At 39.1% G+C, this 18727-nt stretch overlaps 1 long non-coding RNA gene across 1 annotated transcript; it reads left to right on the top strand.

Moving 5' to 3' along the window:
• The first annotated feature begins 4246 nt into the window (after positions 1-4246).
• Positions 4247-7636, top strand: LOC131306698 (uncharacterized). The gene is made up of 2 exons (XR_009193982.1): positions 4247-4682; positions 7384-7636. It is a non-coding gene; the product is annotated as an uncharacterized LOC131306698 (long non-coding RNA).
• The last annotated feature ends 11091 nt before the right edge of the window (positions 7637-18727 follow it).

Below are 18727 nucleotides of genomic sequence, written 5' to 3'. Positions count from 1 at the left end.
ATTTCTATTCGGTAAAAAATATTTGTTTACCTTTAAACATCTAAGATATTTAATTAAAAAAAACAATTTCTTAAAAAAATCATGTTTTTAAAAAATTAATTTTTATTCGGTAAAAAATATTTGTTTTGTTTTTGTTATTGAATAGGCTTTGGACCTTTGGTTTGTAAATTTAACATTACAAGTTAACGAGTAAAATTAAATAAACTTATCAAAATATTTATGGTGCAAGAGTAATTTAATATGAAAGGAAATATGCAAGAGTTGTATATTATTTACTCCAAATCTAACGAGAAATAAGAAAAAAAGTCTCAGCAAAAAAAAAAAGGAAAAAAATACATAGTAGAAATAAGGGGAAAAAAAAATAGAAAAACAAAAAGGGGTTGGTTGGACAGCCTGGACTAGGACTTGAACCCAGGTCCCTAGGTTCTTTCATACACAAACAAACCACTATGTAAAATTTGGTGTTGTAATGTACTAATGCATAGTATTATGTTTGCATTACCAACACAAGCTTCCCAAATAAATTCCAAGACAAGGACTAAACAAAATCCGTATCCTAGGATTATTTCTCATTGTTCAACTTGTACAGGACATTATCATCATCCATCATTGAAGGAATTTATTTAAAACGACACGACTTAAAACGGCACGGTCCAACCCGACCCGATTAAGTAAACGAGCCGGAAAGTCTTGACACTATCGAAAACGGCACGGCACGACACGATTTAAGAAAATGGGCCGGCACGACACGACGCGATTGAAAACGGCACGGCACGACACGATTTATGAAAACGGGTTGGCACGACATGACACGATTTAAGAAAACGGACCGGCACGACACGACACGTTTGGCAAACGGCACGGCACGGCACGACATGACACGATTTAAGTAAACGGACCGGCACGGCACGGCACGACACGATTGACAAACGGCACGGCACGGCACGACACGATTTGAGTAAATACTATAAACGGGCCGGCACGGCAAGGCACGAAGCATAGAGTTACATGGGCTGTGCCAGCACGGCACGACCCGTTTGACACCTCTATGAATCTGTGTACAAGTAGGTCTATAAATGTATCTGAAAATAGGTCTCTCTTTTTTGTTCGAAATCTACAAATAGGTCTATAAACGTAAATCTATGTACAAATAGTTGTTTGTTTTCCAGTTAATTTCGGAATCTACAACTATTAGGCTATGATTGTGGTTTGATAAACTTATGTTTAATTTTGGTTAGTTTGTTATTGGTGCATACTCCATTGAATTTGACTATTAGTCTGCTTATCTGAAACTTTGGAATTAATTTTTGTTTGCATCTTTTAAATTTGTTAAAGGGCAATGTTGCTACCTGAGGGTATCGCGCTCCGGAACTCTGGCTTTTTTTCCTCAAACGTAGGCTTACTGTATCATTAATACCACACACAATATGTGCTATTCTCTAAAATTTTATTTCCCCGTGACATGATTAACTAGGTGTCTGTTTGAAGTCTCTGTCAAACTGTGATACCGCAATTAACTTTGGATATATGTTTTAGTTTTTTTTCTTTTGTGTCTCTATGGGGGCATTCAATGTTGAATACATAACCAGCTTAAAAGTTGTACTGGATGCATGCTAAGACATGTGATTTTGCATTCTAAATGCTTCTTTTTCTTTCATATATGCAATCAATTTTGAGCACACATGAATCCGACTTAGTTTATTTATTTTTACATTTGTGCAGAAATACCATTCAAGTACATTGAATCATGAGGCTTCAAATCTGTACCAAGTCGGCTTTAAACCCGACTTGGTTCCCTTCTGATTTTAGTCATATATTTCTGTTCTATATGGTTTTTCAAAATTTTCTGATTTCAGTTATTTGAAGAAAGTCCAGTTTGGTTTTTTTCCCTTCTGATTTCAGTCATATGTTTTTCCCTTCAAATTTTTCTCTATGGTTTTTCCCCCTTCCAAAGTAGACGATTTCCCTCGATTTCCGCCAAACGAGACCATTTGGAAAATCTCCCGCGCGTGGTCACCAAGTGCACCGCCGCACCTCCCGGTAGGGAACAATTTGCTCCACCACCACTACGATGAGGTAAAAAAATCTCTTTCTTTTTGGTTCCAGCTGATTTTGAGGTCTATTTCTTCTTCAAGAACGAAATATTGGAATTGTGCATTGCCTTATCAATGGTCCGTGTTGGCGCCGGTGGTATAGTTATTCTCAGTCTCTTTGCAGAACCCTCTGTTGGTGAAGTATGTGACTACCCATCAATTCTTGAACATTGAAGTCTCCTCATTAAGTATGATATCAATTTTTTTTTTGTTTCTGCAGTTCATTCAATCCCATCATGCTATCACTATTGTGTTTGTTAAAATGCATGTTTGAAATAGTGGGGAGTGAGTTAGTTCTTGGAGGGTTGAAGTGAGTCAAGTGACAACCCCTATGCTTTAAAAACTGGAATATCATGGTTGTTGTCAAAACAATAGTTTACGAAAAATGATATTTTAGTATTGGGCTTGAGATGGATAATTTCTGATGTTTGTTCACCATCCCCAGCCCATCCCGCAACACACACATGCATGACTCAAAAAATGGGCAAGTTGATATAAAAATTTCCATTATGGTTTTGTCATTGTGTCGAGTCTAATGAGAATTCTAGCATAGAAAAAGTTTTTTTCCTGATTCTTTTTGTTTGATTAAAGCTGAAAATCATGATGGAAGAGAAACAAATAGAATTCCAGCCCAATGAAGAGGAATCGGTGATGAAACTGGAAAAGGCTCCGGTTGAGTTAAACCCAACACTACCATTGGTTAGTTTCAAAAGGTAAACAATTTCAACGAAAGTATTGCATTCAATGAAGTATTGCTTAAAGTGTGGTTTGTTTGTTGGATCCATAATAGATTAAGCCATTTAATTTAGGCTCTGTTTGGAACTTATAGAAAGGAAAAGAAAATAAAAGACAAGGAAAATGAGCGGAAAATATGAGGTAAAATTTACTATTCACTGAACTTGAAATCTCTATTTTCTTCACTATTTCTCTTTCAACCAAACAATAGGAGGATTTTTTTTTAATTTTCCTTTCTTTTCCCTAAGTTCCAAACAAATTAGTATCTTCATTTGGTTTCTTGCTTCAAGGTATTTGGGTGCTTTTAGTTCTTTCCAATTGAGTGAGTTTTTGTAGCCCTTGAGGCAATTATATGGATAAAAAAAAAAAAAGGTTGAGTGAGTTCTGTATGATCAAAAAAAAATTTAGTGAGGTCTATATGTGTAATTAGGGAAAAAATGCTTGGATCAGTGCGACGCGCCCACTTTCAGCGGTGCGGAGGTTATGGTTATGCCCATTTAGGTCAATGTGTTCTATGATATGGTTATCTTTGAACTCTATGATAATGCACTTGAGATAAGTTTCAATGAAAGTATTGCATTCAATGAAGTATCGCTTAAAATAATGTGCACGAATTTAAAATTCAAACATCTCATTGCCTCTCAAACCTTTTTATTTTTTATTTCCAACAATGAAGCTATGTGGTTGGGGTATCTATTTGTCTCTCTTCTTGGCCACCAGGGATGTAGTCTTTTGGGATTTCTTTGTGGTTAGGCTATCATATAGCTATTTTGCTGGCTATTTTTCGTTGTTGCTGGGTGGCTAAGGCGTATACTTTAGTGCAAAAGTGCAAAACCACATCAACTGGACTGACTTACAATTTTATTGCATAATGCGGTTTAACATGAAATTGACTACTTTGAAATTAATTGCTTGCTTTGGTGGAGTACATAGGGATGACTGTTGCATGACTGCACGAGCATGGAGGCTGAACTTCGGGGGTTAGCCCCAAGACTTGGATACATCTGGGGGCAAGGACCGACTCAAGTAGAAATAGGGGGTTGAAAGCGGTGAATCTAATCAAAGAAAACCAGCTCCTCACCACCTTCATAGCAATCTAATCGAGGAATGCAAGATCATAATGTATTGTAGTAACAAACTAGCTAACAGCTCCACAAAAAAAAAAAAACTCCATGAGAGGGCAACAATGTGACTGATGTCTTGGAAGATATAGGAATTTAATGGAAAGAAATGGTTTCCGTTGAAACATCACAGCTCTTTGTTTCGCAAGAAAAATTTCCTTGCAACTGATAGTGCAGGGGTTATATTTGAGAGGCCATGTGACCTTCTCTCTTTCGTTTTTGTTTTCTTCTTGTCTTTTATGTTTTTGTTTTGGTCATTTCTTCTTTTGGTCATGTGTTGTGTGTTGTATTTGTAGAGACCCGTAATTTCATCATTTAATCTTTGGTATTTATAATGCAATTGGTCTATAAATAAATATGAATTTAAGTTTTGAACAAAATGTTGTTAATGTGTGAGAGTGTATGAGTTGGGGGTTATAATGTGATGTTTGTTGAATAGAGGGGTATTAGTGCATTAGGGCTATATGTATCAACACTCACAAAGAGAACACTTCACTTTCCCCTTTTCTTTTTTTTAACGCAAGCTCTCTCTCCCTCCTCTCCCTTTCTCTCGGTCTCCTCTCTCTCACTCCCTCAACCAAATTCTTGCTACTCCACCATCAATCCTTGAAAACCCACGCACATATCTTCATCCTCGGCCCTCGGATCGCGTGGGAAGAGCTCGGTGGAGGCATATTTCGGATTTGGAGGCTAGGGTTTGGTTTGAGCTCAAAGCTTGGTCTTGATACTTGAGGTAGGGATCTCCAGCCTTCTTTATATGTGTTAAGTGTTGGTTTGATGTGCAAGGATTAAGTTTGATCACCTATTTTGAGTCTTGAATAAATCTAGTGTATGCTGAAAATTTCGTGGGTTCTGGTAATCTGTCTTTTTGGGGCCCTTCTGCTAGGAATCAATTTTTGGTGTCTTCATAACTGTTAAAGTTCGTTTCAATACGAAGATTTCGGTACCAAGATCATGCAAAACCGATAATCACACAATTAGTTATGAATTTTTGAATACTGGCTGTTTGCTGGATGTGCGAATCTGTGCGTGGCTGTTTTCTTTTAACTTCTGGGCATGATGAACATTTTGGGTGGCTTTGGGTCTTTTACAGGAGTTGCATATTTAAGTTAAGAAGAGATTGGCGTTGGAATCAATTAATTTGGTTAAGTATACAATTTTTGGTGAATTTCTAAAGCTGGGTTGGTTGATAGGTGCGAAAATGGTTGCGAAACTGTTTTTCTTTTGATTGTTGGGTTAATTTCCTCTCGTTTCTGAACCTGGAATTTTTACTGAGTGTAGGGTTTGTCGTGGTGCAACTTTTGGCTTTGGTTTCACTATTTTTGGGTTTAAGATGAAAGAGTTATGATTTTTCAATCAATTTTACTTATTCCCGCGTAGAATCTGACAGCACCGGCGGACTTAGGTAAAATGGCCATAACTCCTAGCTCGGGACTCGAAAGGACACACCGTTTGTTTTGGTAGAAACTAGACACATAGAGCTTTCCAACGATACATCCCATGCATCATGGGTATGTCCGAGCGATAACAGATTTGCATCCAAAGTTGACCTAAATTCTGCCTTTGTACCAGTTTTTACTGTTATATTGGAGCTATAATTGAAAGGCCGTAGTTAAGTTACCCGAACTCCGTTTTTGATGTATGATCTATGGATTCAAAGGAGAAGCCTACTTTTCAATGGTTTAAATGTCGTTCTTAAATTTATGTTATTTGATCGGATATAGTCAGAACTTCAAGTGTGAATGATTAATTTCACCTATTGGATATGTGGGGATATGATGAGTTGATCTAGATGATTAATTATTGGGATATGAGAACTAGTGAGCATAAGGGTTAAAATACTTGTAAACGATTGGAATAGAAAATGGATTAGATGGATGATACGATCGATGATAAATTAAGTTGTAGAATGTTTGACGTGATGTGTAAATTATTCGATGTCTTTCCATGAGATTGAGTCTTTGGGCTTACAGGATACTTGCAGTGAGTTAAACAGGATTTGGTGAATCACTTGGCATGAGTGCATGGTTGTTAAGCATTGATGGGTACTACAAAGATGAGGATCTTTATAAGTATTTGCAAATTAGACTTTAATGGAGATGTCACAAAGGGGGGGGTCCATTATGTGGTAATATGAGATGTGAAATAAATGGTTGATTTATAATGTGAAGGATGTGGGTTTTTGTGCTTTCTTTATTGAAATGATGAAGACAAGATTATTTACGTGTAATTGAATCTAAGTATTGGTGTGAGAGATATGTTTTGCTATGTGTGGGGATTAGAGAAACAGTGGATAAAGAGATTGCTTGTTAGTGAGAATATGTGACACTATATGAGTGGCATGGTGGATAATTGAATGGTAACAAGAAAGCCCAGAATTGAATGAAAGGATTTTAGTGGATGCACGGGGGTCCTAAAAGCCCGGAATTGAATCCAAAGGATTTTAGTGGACGCACGGGGGTCTTAAATGCCCGGAATTGAATCCAAAAGATTTTGGTGGACGCATGGGGGTCCTAAAAGCCCGGAATTGAATCCAAAGGATTTTAGTGGACGCACGGGGGTCCCAAAAGCCCGGAATTGAATGAAAGGATCTTAGTGGACGCACGGGGGTCCTAAAAGCCCGGAATTGAATCCAAAGGATTTTAGTGGACGCATGGGGGTCCTTAATGCCCGGAAATGAAATCGAAACAGGTGACAGTGAAAACGGAGAATCTTCATAGTATTTAGCATCATACTAAGATTGAAATGTCAGTTTGAGTTGATAACTTGGATTGTCCAGTATGTCAATACATGTTTTATATTCCTTCTTTTAGACCCCCAAATCATTGTGGCTTGTTTTCCTTATATGTGGTGGTCAACTTGTTTTGTGTGAATGCATATTTGGTACCTTGTGGTGCTATGCATTGCGAGAGTTTCATAAAAGAAATCTTATTGTGAAGAGATTTTTACTAGATGTGAAACTTGAGATTTGAAGATTGATTTGGGGTTGACGGGTGAGTTTCCTTGTTGTTGAGGTGCGGTATTGTTTGACTTGTCATTGCTTACCTTATGTTCTAACTCTACATGCCTAGCGTGTATATTTTGGGGTGAGGTTGGCTAGTTGTATGAGAAAAGAAAGTGAAAACATTTCTTTAAAGAACTAAGATTAATCTTTAGGTCATTGAAATGGAAATGAAAAAGCAAGGATTGATTTGGATAACGCCGTAACGGTAAGCTGAGATTTTTAAGAATATTGGTGTGTGTGGGTGAGAGTGTTGCTGTTTGAGAAATGGAGTTAAATACTTTCCAGCGTGAGTATGACATTTTGAACTTCACTTTTGACAAAACAAGTATGCTTTTGGAAAATGTTTTCCCTTGTGATCTGTCTTCACTTTTGCATGTAATTTAGGTATGGATATCTCTACGAGCTAGTGTAGCTCACCCTATCCTTTCAGGTACTCGCCATGGCACTTAGCTTGGATTGCATGGAGTGTATATTGAGACGTCTCTTGAGACTTCATTGGTATCATAAAGGACGTGTTTATCATCTAGTCTAATTCATGTTATGTACTTTACTCGTAATGGAAAGTTGTACCTTTTGATCAGAATATATGTAAAGCTATGTGTAAATTCCTCTCCTTGATCAGTATGGAACTCATTTAATTGTAAACGTTTGGGAGACTTTATGTAAAAAAAAAAAAATTAGAGAGAAGAAGAGGAGATTTTGATTCTTTATTTGGATTGGCATGACAGTTAAGGGTAAATATAGTTGAGAGGAAGACTTTTGTTGTGGAAAATATATTATTATTTTAGCTGAAAATCGAGGGCGTGACAGTATTGCTTTGGTTGTTGGCTTCAATCAAAATGGAAGAGAAAGTAAGTGGATGCACAATATGAATTCATGTAGAAAAAATTCAATCTGATTGTAATACATTCCCATCTTAAATACATTCTAAATTTGTAGGTAGTGCTGTCAGCACGAGTAATTGGTTTATTTTTTGTGGTGATAAAATTATGTTGGTATGTACCTTTGGGCACAATCAGTTTGTTCACACATAACTAAGGTCACTCGAATATGTTTGGGTTATTATTTTTGCATAGTTGAATTTGTTGCGTAGTGGATGATATATTGCACTTGGGTTCAATGTTTATTTGCGTGTGCCCATCGTTCGACCCGTGCCTTCAGGCATGAGCATGTACTAGTGAATCAATAAATCTCAAAATATCAAACTAAAATCTAAAAGAATTGTGTAAGTAACAAATAAAAAGGGAAGACATTAATTCAAAACACAGGGTTGTATGAAGAAACTTAATGATCAAAGATAATATGGGCCCATCATTACCTTCAAAGCACACCATTTTCCAATTTAACATTTCAATTTTTTAGGGTGCATTTGGTAATCTTTTCAGTTTTTTGTTTTTAAGAAACTAGAAGTAGAAATAGCTTTATGTTTTCATAAAAACAAAAAAGGAAACATGTTTGGTAATATTTGTGTTTCTCCAAAAAAAAAAAAAAAAAAACTGGGGAAAACACTTTTTTTTTTAAATAATTAATAAGCCTTGTTTGGATGACAATTTTAGAAACTTATGATGAGTTTGAATGAATTTTTGAAAAATTTTGAAATTTTTTTTGGAGTTATTAGTGGAGAGAGAAATAAGAGTAATAATTGGAAGTAAGAGTAATGAATGAAGAGAGAAATGAGAATAATGATTGGAGATAGGAGTAATGAGTGAAGAATAATGATTGAAAGTAGGGGTAATGAGTATTTTTTGAGTTGAAATTTTTTTTTCAAAAACGGGACTGAGCAAGGCTTGTGTTCTCTTCCCTTTTCAAAAAGCATTTTTCAAAAAATTTTCCTTACTTCCAACATTTTTCTCTCTATCTCTCTCCACTTATTACTCCTACTATTTTTCAAAAAACTTTTCAAATACCAAACCAAACATTAATGAAGTTAGAAAATTGCGTAACTCATGTTTCAAAAATTGTTACCTAAATGTTTTCAATTTCTCCAAAATCAAATCCGCTCAATACCAATGGTTATTTGGCTCTTTCTCCAACCATCAATATAATTGAAATTGTTAACATTTTAGAGCTTATTGAGAACATCAGCTATGTTAAACATTATGCAATCCAATATCGAGAAATAAGATTTTGGAACAATTTTATCTTGATAAAAATAGGGTGGCACATTTAATTGGAATTCGTTTATCTCAAGATAAATATGCTACAATGATCCGTAGATTGATGGTTTCTTTTTTCCTTTTTTTTTTTAATTTGCATGTAGATTGATGTTTGATTAACATAATTTTTGAGATAGTTGATGTTTTTGAGGAACTCTAAAATTGAATGATTTTAATCATTGAAGTGAACTTAAAAAGTTTAAAAAATGGTCTAGTCCATTTGTGGCAATGGAGACTCTAAAATTTTTACTTATGCTAACCTAATAAAAAAATGCTATGGGTACCGATTTGGGGCCACCCAGGTAGGACACAAATGATTAGAGATATTTCGGCTATTGCGCTTTCTTTCTAAATCTTCTTTTTTTAAAAAGAAGGTAATTTCAAATTCAATATAATTAAAATGAAAAATAATTTTTTGATTTTTTTTGTACCGTTTAAAGATCTCAATGAGATTTATCAAACAAGATTCATATTGGTAGAAAAATTATTTGCGTAAATGCATGATTTTTTAGCTTAAAATTACCTTCTTTTTTAAAAAGTTCTTTTTCAAAGAAAGTGGAATACCCCCTTCTTTTGTTCAGAAGAATTTGTTAGTGTACTCTAAAGATCAATACGTTCACATATTTTAAGTAATTCAGGTGTTCGGGGCCAGCTTACGCGCAACTAAACTAATTTTAAGGTCCTATTCTGTAACGCCCCAATTTTAGGAAATAAAATCGGAGGCATTAAATATTAATTTCTGAAAATTTTATTAAATTAAAGTTCAAAATCCAAAACAGATAGTTCAACATAAAGATTCATTTATTACAAACTTCTGTGGCAATACTAAAAATAATCTTTGTGATAAAGAAATAGACAAGTACAGAGCCGACTCTTAGGTTTGATATGGATCCTAAACATCTTCTGGCTCGGCTCCCACCTCTGGATTCTCCTCTGCATAAAACTGCTCGCCTTCAGGGTTCTATGTCTTTTCTTGATTTTCTGCAAAATCTGACACGGATGCCAGGCAATCCGTACCTGAGTGATAGAGTTCACCCCGTAGTATAATCCAACCCAACTACCCCTCTTACTATACAGCTAGCAAGTAATCAGATAATAAGGATGCGAAAAGTAAAACAAAGATTTTTTTCATATAAACCAGCTTATTACTATCCATTAACCTAATGTGAAATTTAAGATCTCTTCCACGAGATCTTTCCTCCCCAACCGCTAGCCATGCTGGGTCCCATGAGATAACTTCCCTTTGCTGTCGCAAATACACCTAAGTTATATACTGAGTGTGCATTTTAATAACTACAACAAAGGGGGTAAGCTTATCATGCTTGAATCACAACTAGGGTTCGCCTATCTTATACATCACTTCACAATCATCACTGGACTTCCGCTAGTTTCAATCTTATCACAAATCTCATCACATCTCAAAATCCCACCTGCAGGCAATCTAAATAAACTTCCCAATTTATCCATTATCTAGCATCGTCTAAGTGAATTCTATTCGCATACCACCCCATGTCTCTAAGGTCCAGTTTAGCATTCAAACAATAGTTTGAAATAATAAGCAAGTAATCAAGAGGATATTTGAAATAAATAATGAGTGAGATAATCACGTAACTTTTTATGGATGGGTCGTTACCCTTAATCTTGTATGTTCAAGAAGTTAATGAATATGAATAAAAAAAAATTATAAAAAAAAAAAGAAGAAGTCTAGGCTGGCATTAATTCAGTCTATGAAATTGGACTAGCATATTAGTGATAATATAACACTAAGGTCCTAATCGTTTTTAAGACAATATTTCAATTGGGACCAATTTCTATACTAAACAACATCAGGGGTGTAATTGCAATAAGATAACCACTATATTAATGATTCGGACTGAAACATTACATTCAAAAAAAGCAGGGGGATAAGTGTAATTGTTGCGCCACTTTTTTAAAACTTCCAGCGGTAATACATTTGCCAAAAACGTGATTAGTCATCACGGCTATAGACACTGCACAGTGCCGTTTCGGAAAATCTGCGTTTCACTCGTTCGATCCAAATTTCGATTCTAATTATAAAAACTAACATCTTATTACATTAATATACTTAGAAAAGAGATTGGAATGGATTATAATACCTCGATTGGATCGAATTGATTGATAAGCACCTAAAGTTGCTTGTTCGTGGTGCTTAAGCTCCTTAGTTTATAGATGTTATAGTTATAATTTGTCGTTTTTATTCAATAATGCTCGTAAGGTAGTTTATTAAGTGTTTCAGGTAAAACGTCCTTAAAAGGGCGTATTTTGATCAAGAGGCTAATTTTCAAGGAAGTTCAAGTATCCTTGCCCGGTAGAACTTCTGCCAGCATGACCCAAGAGCGAAGGCGTTAGGCGTCGGGTAAGCTAGCAAGCCATCGGGTGCCAAGTCTTGAATGTTGCCTGAGGGCTTGAAGATAAGCTACGCGTATCGATACAGCCTTAACGCGTATCGATACGCATTAGCTTCGTGGGAAGTCAGAGACTTCCGTATCGATACGGAATAAGGGTCGTATCGATACGCGTGAGCTATGGGAGATGGTCCATTTTGACTTAACAGCATGGTATCGATACTTAGCTTATTCTGTATCGATACGGGGAGCCTTCGGCTAGATATTTTTTACTTTTTGGGCTTTCCATTTATGGAATGCTTGCCTTTATTAGTATGTTTCTGAGATATTTTTGTGGAAGATGGCCCATTTTGTATAAATAGGGGGGGTTCCTTCTCTCCTCCGGTATCTAGCACATTACTACTTTTAGGTGTTTCTCCATTAATGTCTTCTTAAGCTTTTCAAGTTGTAATTTCCCAAGAACACATTAAGGTATTTACTTTACGTTAATTTCTCGTGTATTAAAGTTGTTCGTATGCTTTGGATCCTTTATAAAATCAAGTTTATTTCCGGTTCTGCTGGTTAAAAATGTTCGTCAATTCTAGCAAGCTTTCTAGTCTTCTTAATATGCATGAGTAGTTGATTAGGCTTGGCCACGGAGTGATTAACGCCCTATGACTTACGTTAATCTTGTCCTTTCTCAACTAAAGACTTGAGGTTTGGTTTGGAAATGTGAGTGGTTCGCCTTTTATGTAACAAAACTTGTCGATGTTAACCTCCGGTGATTATATGCTTGCACATATGGTTCCGTGAGCTATGTCTCGCCTCGTGTTTGCCAAAAGAACCGAAGAACTTGCTCGCTTTCCAAACCATGCTTCTAGTTCTTGACCTTGATATTTAGTTTGAATGCAAGTCTTGGCGTTGTTAATCTCCAGTGATCATGTGCTCGCTCACATGGTTCCGAGAGCGATGTCACGCCTTGTGTTCAGCTTGTTATTCAAACTCTATATCAAGTCTAACTATTTTCATAGCTAAATCTTCCGGTTGATAGCCTATGCCGTGTGTTTCAACCGTGTTTTCGTTGAGAATTGCTAGATGGCTTAAGTTACGGGCGTTAGAAACTCCAATGCCTTGCCGCTTGTTTAATCTAGTTAAAACTCACTTCTAGTCTTTTTCATAAGAGCATTTTCCACCTTTCCAAGCAAAACCAAAAGTTGGCCGTCTAAATGCCACAAAACCCTTGCATCTAAAAATCCTAGCAAGCTTTAAAGACCATCCCTGTGGGAACGATACCGGACTTCCGGATATTATGCTGACAGCAACTTAGCCCTACGCTCGGGGTAAATCAACCTATTCCAACGGTTAGGTTGGGACGAAGCATATTTTGGCGCCGTTGCCGGGGATCTTTCTTATACAGCTTATTAGGAGGTTCGACAAACCATTGTAAGTATTCCATTTAATTTTCTTTTATGCATTGCATACTAATTCTAGTGGATACCTCTAACCAATCATACTATCAATTTGAGGTGTAACGAAGCTAGTGTTGGTATCTACTGCCTTTTGTTTTCTTTTCTTGTACATGTATATTGAGGCGGCGGCATAGCCCCTCAGAATTGTCTTGAGAGAGAGGTGGCAGTATAGCCCCTCCAGTCTGTTTTTCTTATTGCAAAGCGGTTCCATAGTTCTTAATCGTTAAAAGCAGAGGTTCATGATTGTGGTTTATCGTAGTCCTCGCTCAAACTGACTGCATCGCTCTAGCTCGCCACCTCGCGTAAGAAACAGAAATCTCCGAGCTTACTCTCCACCAAGTAGATATTCTCGGCCGTATTCTCCATCAAGAACATCAATGGCAGATGAGGAAGCTGCTCCGGTTAGGACTCTTCAGGACTATTTGAATCCGGAACGGGTCACTCAATTGTCACCGATAGTTTTTCCATGGCCCACCACTGTTGCAAACACATTCGTGTTCAAATCAGACTATCATCGTTGCATTCCATTCTTCCACGGTATGGAGCGTGAGGATCCATACCAACATATCCGGGAATTTGAGGAAGTTCTCCAATCGTTCATTAGCGGGGAAGTGCTTCTCAACCAAGCAAGATTGAGGCTTTTCCCTTTCACTTTGAAGGATAAGGCTAAGACATGGTTTCACTCTTTGAAGCCTCAATCTTTGAACACATGGGGGGAAGTGCAAGATGTTTTTCATAAGAAATTCTTCCCAGCGAGCCGAACAAATCTTTTGATGGATCAAATCCAGGGTTTCAAGCAACGTGAGGGAGAAGCTTTCCACTAGTATTGGGAGCGTTACAAGGATTTGCTTTCTGCGGTTCCTCACCACAACTTTGCCTTGTATCAACTGATTCACTACTTCCATATGGGCTGCACGCAACAAAGCAAGCAACTGCTCGACACCATGTGCTCCGGAGGATTCATGAACAAGTCACCCGATGATGGTTGGGATTACTTAGATGAGTTAGCCAAGAAGTCTTTGACTTGGAATTATGAAGATGCTGGTGATAGAGCTATGGCTAGCCAAGGTCCTAGTGGTTCCGGAACGTTCTCCATAAATGAGCATAATGCTATCGAAACACGGATGGAGCAACTAGCACAAAAGTTGGAGAAGTTGGAGTTGAAAGGGGTAAAGGAAGTTAAGGCAGTGCGAGCGGTAGAGGAGATGTGTGCTATATGTGAAACATCAGGCCATTCCACCGACAATTGCTTGTCTATTCCCACTCTCAGGCAACATTACAGTAACCTCAACCTCCCGCTCGAAGAAGTTAGTGCGGTGAACCAACGATTTGAATCTTTTCCCCAAAACTTCAACCAAAGTCAACGACAACATCCGGGATTCTGTTGGAACAATCAGATTGAAGGCGGACCATCTCAAGCACCTCCCGGTTCTCAAATGCAACCATGGCGGCCTACTCAAGGCCAAGGGCAGCCTCGTTTTTCCCAAGGACCACCAGGTTTTGCACCGTCTGGACCATTTCAGGCACCCAATCAGTTTCAACCTCCGCCGAGGCGATCTTTGGAAGATACTTTCCAATCCTTCATGCAAGCTCAATCGAATTACAACGAGAATAACACCCAAATGATGGGGGAGTTGAAGAACCAAATGGAAAAGATAACCACATCTTTAGGGCTTCTCCAATAAGAAAGGGGCAAGTTTCTGACCCAGCCACAAGCCAATCCACAAGGTCAACTTCTCATTGGTAGTTCTTCGAGACCTCCGCCCGAGCAAGCTCAAGCGATCATCACTTTGAGGAGTGGCAAGGCGGTTGACAATCTAGTTGTCAATCCGCCGGCTACACCTATTCTCGAGCCATCATCGACATCAACAGGTTCTACTTCAACGGAGAGACGTATTGAGCAAGCTCCGGAGGAAAACGGGGAATCTCCCGTTCAAGTTTCAAAAGAGGCCGACACCACTCCAAGCCCACAAGTCTCTCCCTTTCCTGCTCCCTATCCTTCTCGATTGAAAAAGCCGGCTCATCCATCCAAGGATGCCGATATTCTTGACGTGTTCAAAAAGGTAAATGTTAACATCCCGTTGATGGATGCTATCAAGCAAATTCCTTCTTATGCCAAGTTCTTGAAAGATCTATGCACTCAGAAGCGTAAGCTTAATGTGCACAAGAAAGTGCTCCTCACCGAGCAAGTTAGCCAAATTTTCCAAACAGATCTTGCACCTAAATACAAAGACCCCGGATGTCCTACAATTGCAATTACTATTGGGGGTAAGAGAGTGGAGCAAGCTCTCTTGGATTTGGGAGCAAGTGTGAATTTGCTACCGTACTCGGTATACAAAGAACTCGGGATGGGGGAGATGAAACCTACGCGAGTTACTCTACAATTGGCGGATAGGAGTGTCCGAATTCCTCGTGGTATGGTGGAAGATGTACTGGTCCAAGTTGATCAATTTGTATACCCCGTAGACTTTGTTGTCTTGGATACTTGTCCCTCGTCTTCATCACCGTTGTCTACTCCGGTTATCCTTGGTCGGCCGTTTCTAGCAACCTCGGATGCAGTAATCAACTGTCGGAATGGACTATTGAACATGTCTTTTGGTAACATGAAGATGGAGGTTAATATGTTCAACGTTGGAGTTCAAATGGGTGACGATGACGATTGCCAAACTGTCCATCTTGTGGATACATTGGTTCAAGAGCATGTAGATGAATTCTTGTATGCGGACTCTTTGGAGGTAGCTCTTACCTCTGAAGAGGCTGCCTTTCTTGAATCCGAGGAGATGGAGTCTCTCTTTTCCTTGCTTAATGGAGAAGAGGGCGATGAGGGAATTTGCGAAATTGCACCGTGGTTTCCAAAGTTTGAAGAGTTGCCTCATCTTGAGCGAAAAACATTACCTTCTAGCGTTGAGCCGCCTACTCTTGAGTTGAAAGCACTACCAGACACTTTGAAATATGCGTTCCTTGGCGAGAGCAATACCTTTCCGGTGGTCATATCGTCTTCCCTCGAAAAACTCCAAGAAGAGAAATTGTTGACAATTTTGCGGAGACATAAAAAGGCCATAGGATGGACTATTGCGGATATTCAAGGCATCTCTCCTTCTCTATGCTCTCATCACATTTACTTGGAGGAGGATGTTAAACCATCGCGCCAACCTCAACGCTGGCTAAATCCAATTATGAAAGATGTTGTCAGAGCGGAAATTCTTAAATTGCTTGACGTTGGGATTATCTATCCCATCGCCGATTCTAAATGGGTGAGCCCCATTCAAGTTGTCCCTAAAAAGGCGGGGTTAACCGTGGTGCAAAATGACAAAGGCGAGCTCGTTCCGACTCGTGTGACTACCGGGTGGCGGGTATGCATAGACTATCGCAAGTTGAATGCAAGCACACGCAAAGATCACTTTCCTCTCCCCTTCATTGATCAAATTTTGGAGAGAGTAGCCGTTTATGCCTTTTACTGCTTCCTTGATGGTTATTCGGGCTATAACCAAATAGAAGTGGCCTTGTTCGACCAAGAGAAAACGACGTTCACATGCCCATTCGGGACCTTTGCTTATAGACGCATGCCATTCGGCTTGTGTAATGCTCCCGGCACCTTTTCAAGATGTATGATGGGAATTTTCAGTGATATGGTCGAGAAAATTGTTGAAGTCTTCATGGATGACTTCTCCGTGTTTGGCGACTCTTTTGAGTCATGTCTTGCCAACTTGGAGAAGGTCTTAACGAGATGCGAGGAGAAAAATTTGGTTCTCAACTGGGAGAAGTGCCATTTTATGGTCACTCAGGGGATGGTGCTCGGGCATATCGTATCGGCCAAGGGTATCGAGGTAGACAAAGCCAAGATTGACCTTATTTCCAATCTCCCTACTCCGAAGTGCATTAAAGACATTCACTCCTTCCTTGGCCATGCTGGTTTCTATCGGCGCTTCATCAAGGACTTTAGCGCAATCTCAAGACCACTTTGCCACCTTTTATCCAAAGATGTTCCCTTTGAATGGACTGCCGCATGTGAGTTGGCGTTCATTAAGCTTAAAGCTAGTCTCACCACACTGCCCATAGTTCAAACGACCGATTGGAATCTTCCATTTGAATTGATGTGCGATGCGAGCGACTATGCCGTCGAGGCCGTTCTTGGCCAAAGGAAGGACAAGCATCCGTGGGTGATTTATTATGCAAGCAAAACGCTGAATGATGCTCAAATGAACTACTCCACTACGGAGAAGGAACTTCTTGCCATAGTATTTGCCTTGGACAAATTCCGTTCTTATTTAGTTGGTGCCCTGATCACGGTTTACACCGACCATTCAGCACTAAAATACTTGTTCACCAAGCAGGATGCTAAGGCTCGCTTGATCCGGTGGATCCTTCTGTTGCAAGAATTTGATATCACCATCAAGGATAAGAAAGGGGTCGAAAATGTGATGGCTGACCATTTGTCGCGCTTAGATTTGAAGGATCGCACTTCACATATACCCATTGGGGATACCTTTCCCGATGAGCAACTCTTTGGTGTATCCAAAGCCCCATGGTTTGCTGATATTGTTAACTACTTGGTTACGTGGTTAATTCCAACGCATTGGTCTTCCCATGAGCGCCAGCGGTTCCTAGCGGAAGTGAAGCACTTTTCCTATGATGATCCGTATTTGTTCAAGTATTGTCCCGACCAAATCATTCGTCGTTGTGTGCCAGCTGCTCACCAACTTGGAATCCTCCAATTTTGCCACTCTGAGGCTTGTGGTGGACACTTTTCAGCGAGGAAGACCGCCGCCAAGATACAACAATGCGGTTTCTACTGGCCAACCTTACATCACGATGCTTATGCCTTTTGCAAATCCTGTGACCGCTGCCAGCGGTTGGGTAAAGTAACCCGGCGGGATGAAATGCCTCAAGCGAAGTTCTTAGTTGTTGAAGTATTCGATTGTTGGGGCATTGACTTCATGGGTCCGTTCCCGGTGTCGTTTGGTAACTTATACATCCTCTTGGCGGTCGATTATGTGTCAAGATGGGTTGAAGCCATTGCCACTCGTACAAATGATCACAAGGTCGTGCTCGAGTTTCTCAAGGAGCACATCTTGTCGCGGTTCGGAGTTCCTCATGCAATTATTAGCGACCAAGGTTCTCATTTTTGCAACTGGCCATTCGCCGCCTTGATGAAGAAATATGGTATAACGCACAAGGTCTCCCTCGCATATCATCCTCAAACCAACGGTCAAGCCGAGCTCGCCAACCGTGAGGTAAAATGCATACTTGAAAAAATAGTAAATCCTAACCGGAAGGATTGGTCTTTAAGGTTGACTGATGCTCTTTGGGCGTATCGTACCGCATACAAGACCGTTTTGGGCGCTTCGCCCTATCTGCTTGTATATGGTAAGGCATGCCACCTTCTGGTGGAATTAGAGCACAAGGCATATTGGGCTGTAAAACATTTAAACTATCGGTTGCCCGATGCCGAAGTTCACCGTAAACTTCAATTGAATGAACTTGAAGAAATCCGTAGAGATGCCTATGATAATACTAATATTTACAAGTCTATGATAATACTAATATTTACAAGTCTAAAGTAAAGGATTTCCATGATAAGCACATTCAAAGGAAAAATTTTGACGTTGGTCAAAAAGTTCTTTTGTATAACTCCAAACTTCATCTTTTTCCGGGCAAGTTGCGTTCCCGATGGATTGGTCCTTACATTGGGCATAAAGTTTACCCCATGGGGCCATTGAAGTCGAGAACCCCGTGAATGGGAATGTTTTTAAGGTCAATGGGCAAAGGCTTAAGCCATTTTTGGAAAATTTTCCAGTGGGGAA

Source organism: Rhododendron vialii, chromosome 11a, assembly GCF_030253575.1.
Source record: "Rhododendron vialii isolate Sample 1 chromosome 11a, ASM3025357v1".
NCBI classification, from domain to species: Eukaryota; Viridiplantae; Streptophyta; class Magnoliopsida; order Ericales; family Ericaceae; genus Rhododendron; species Rhododendron vialii.
This window is presented reverse-complemented; position numbering and strand designations above follow the sequence as displayed.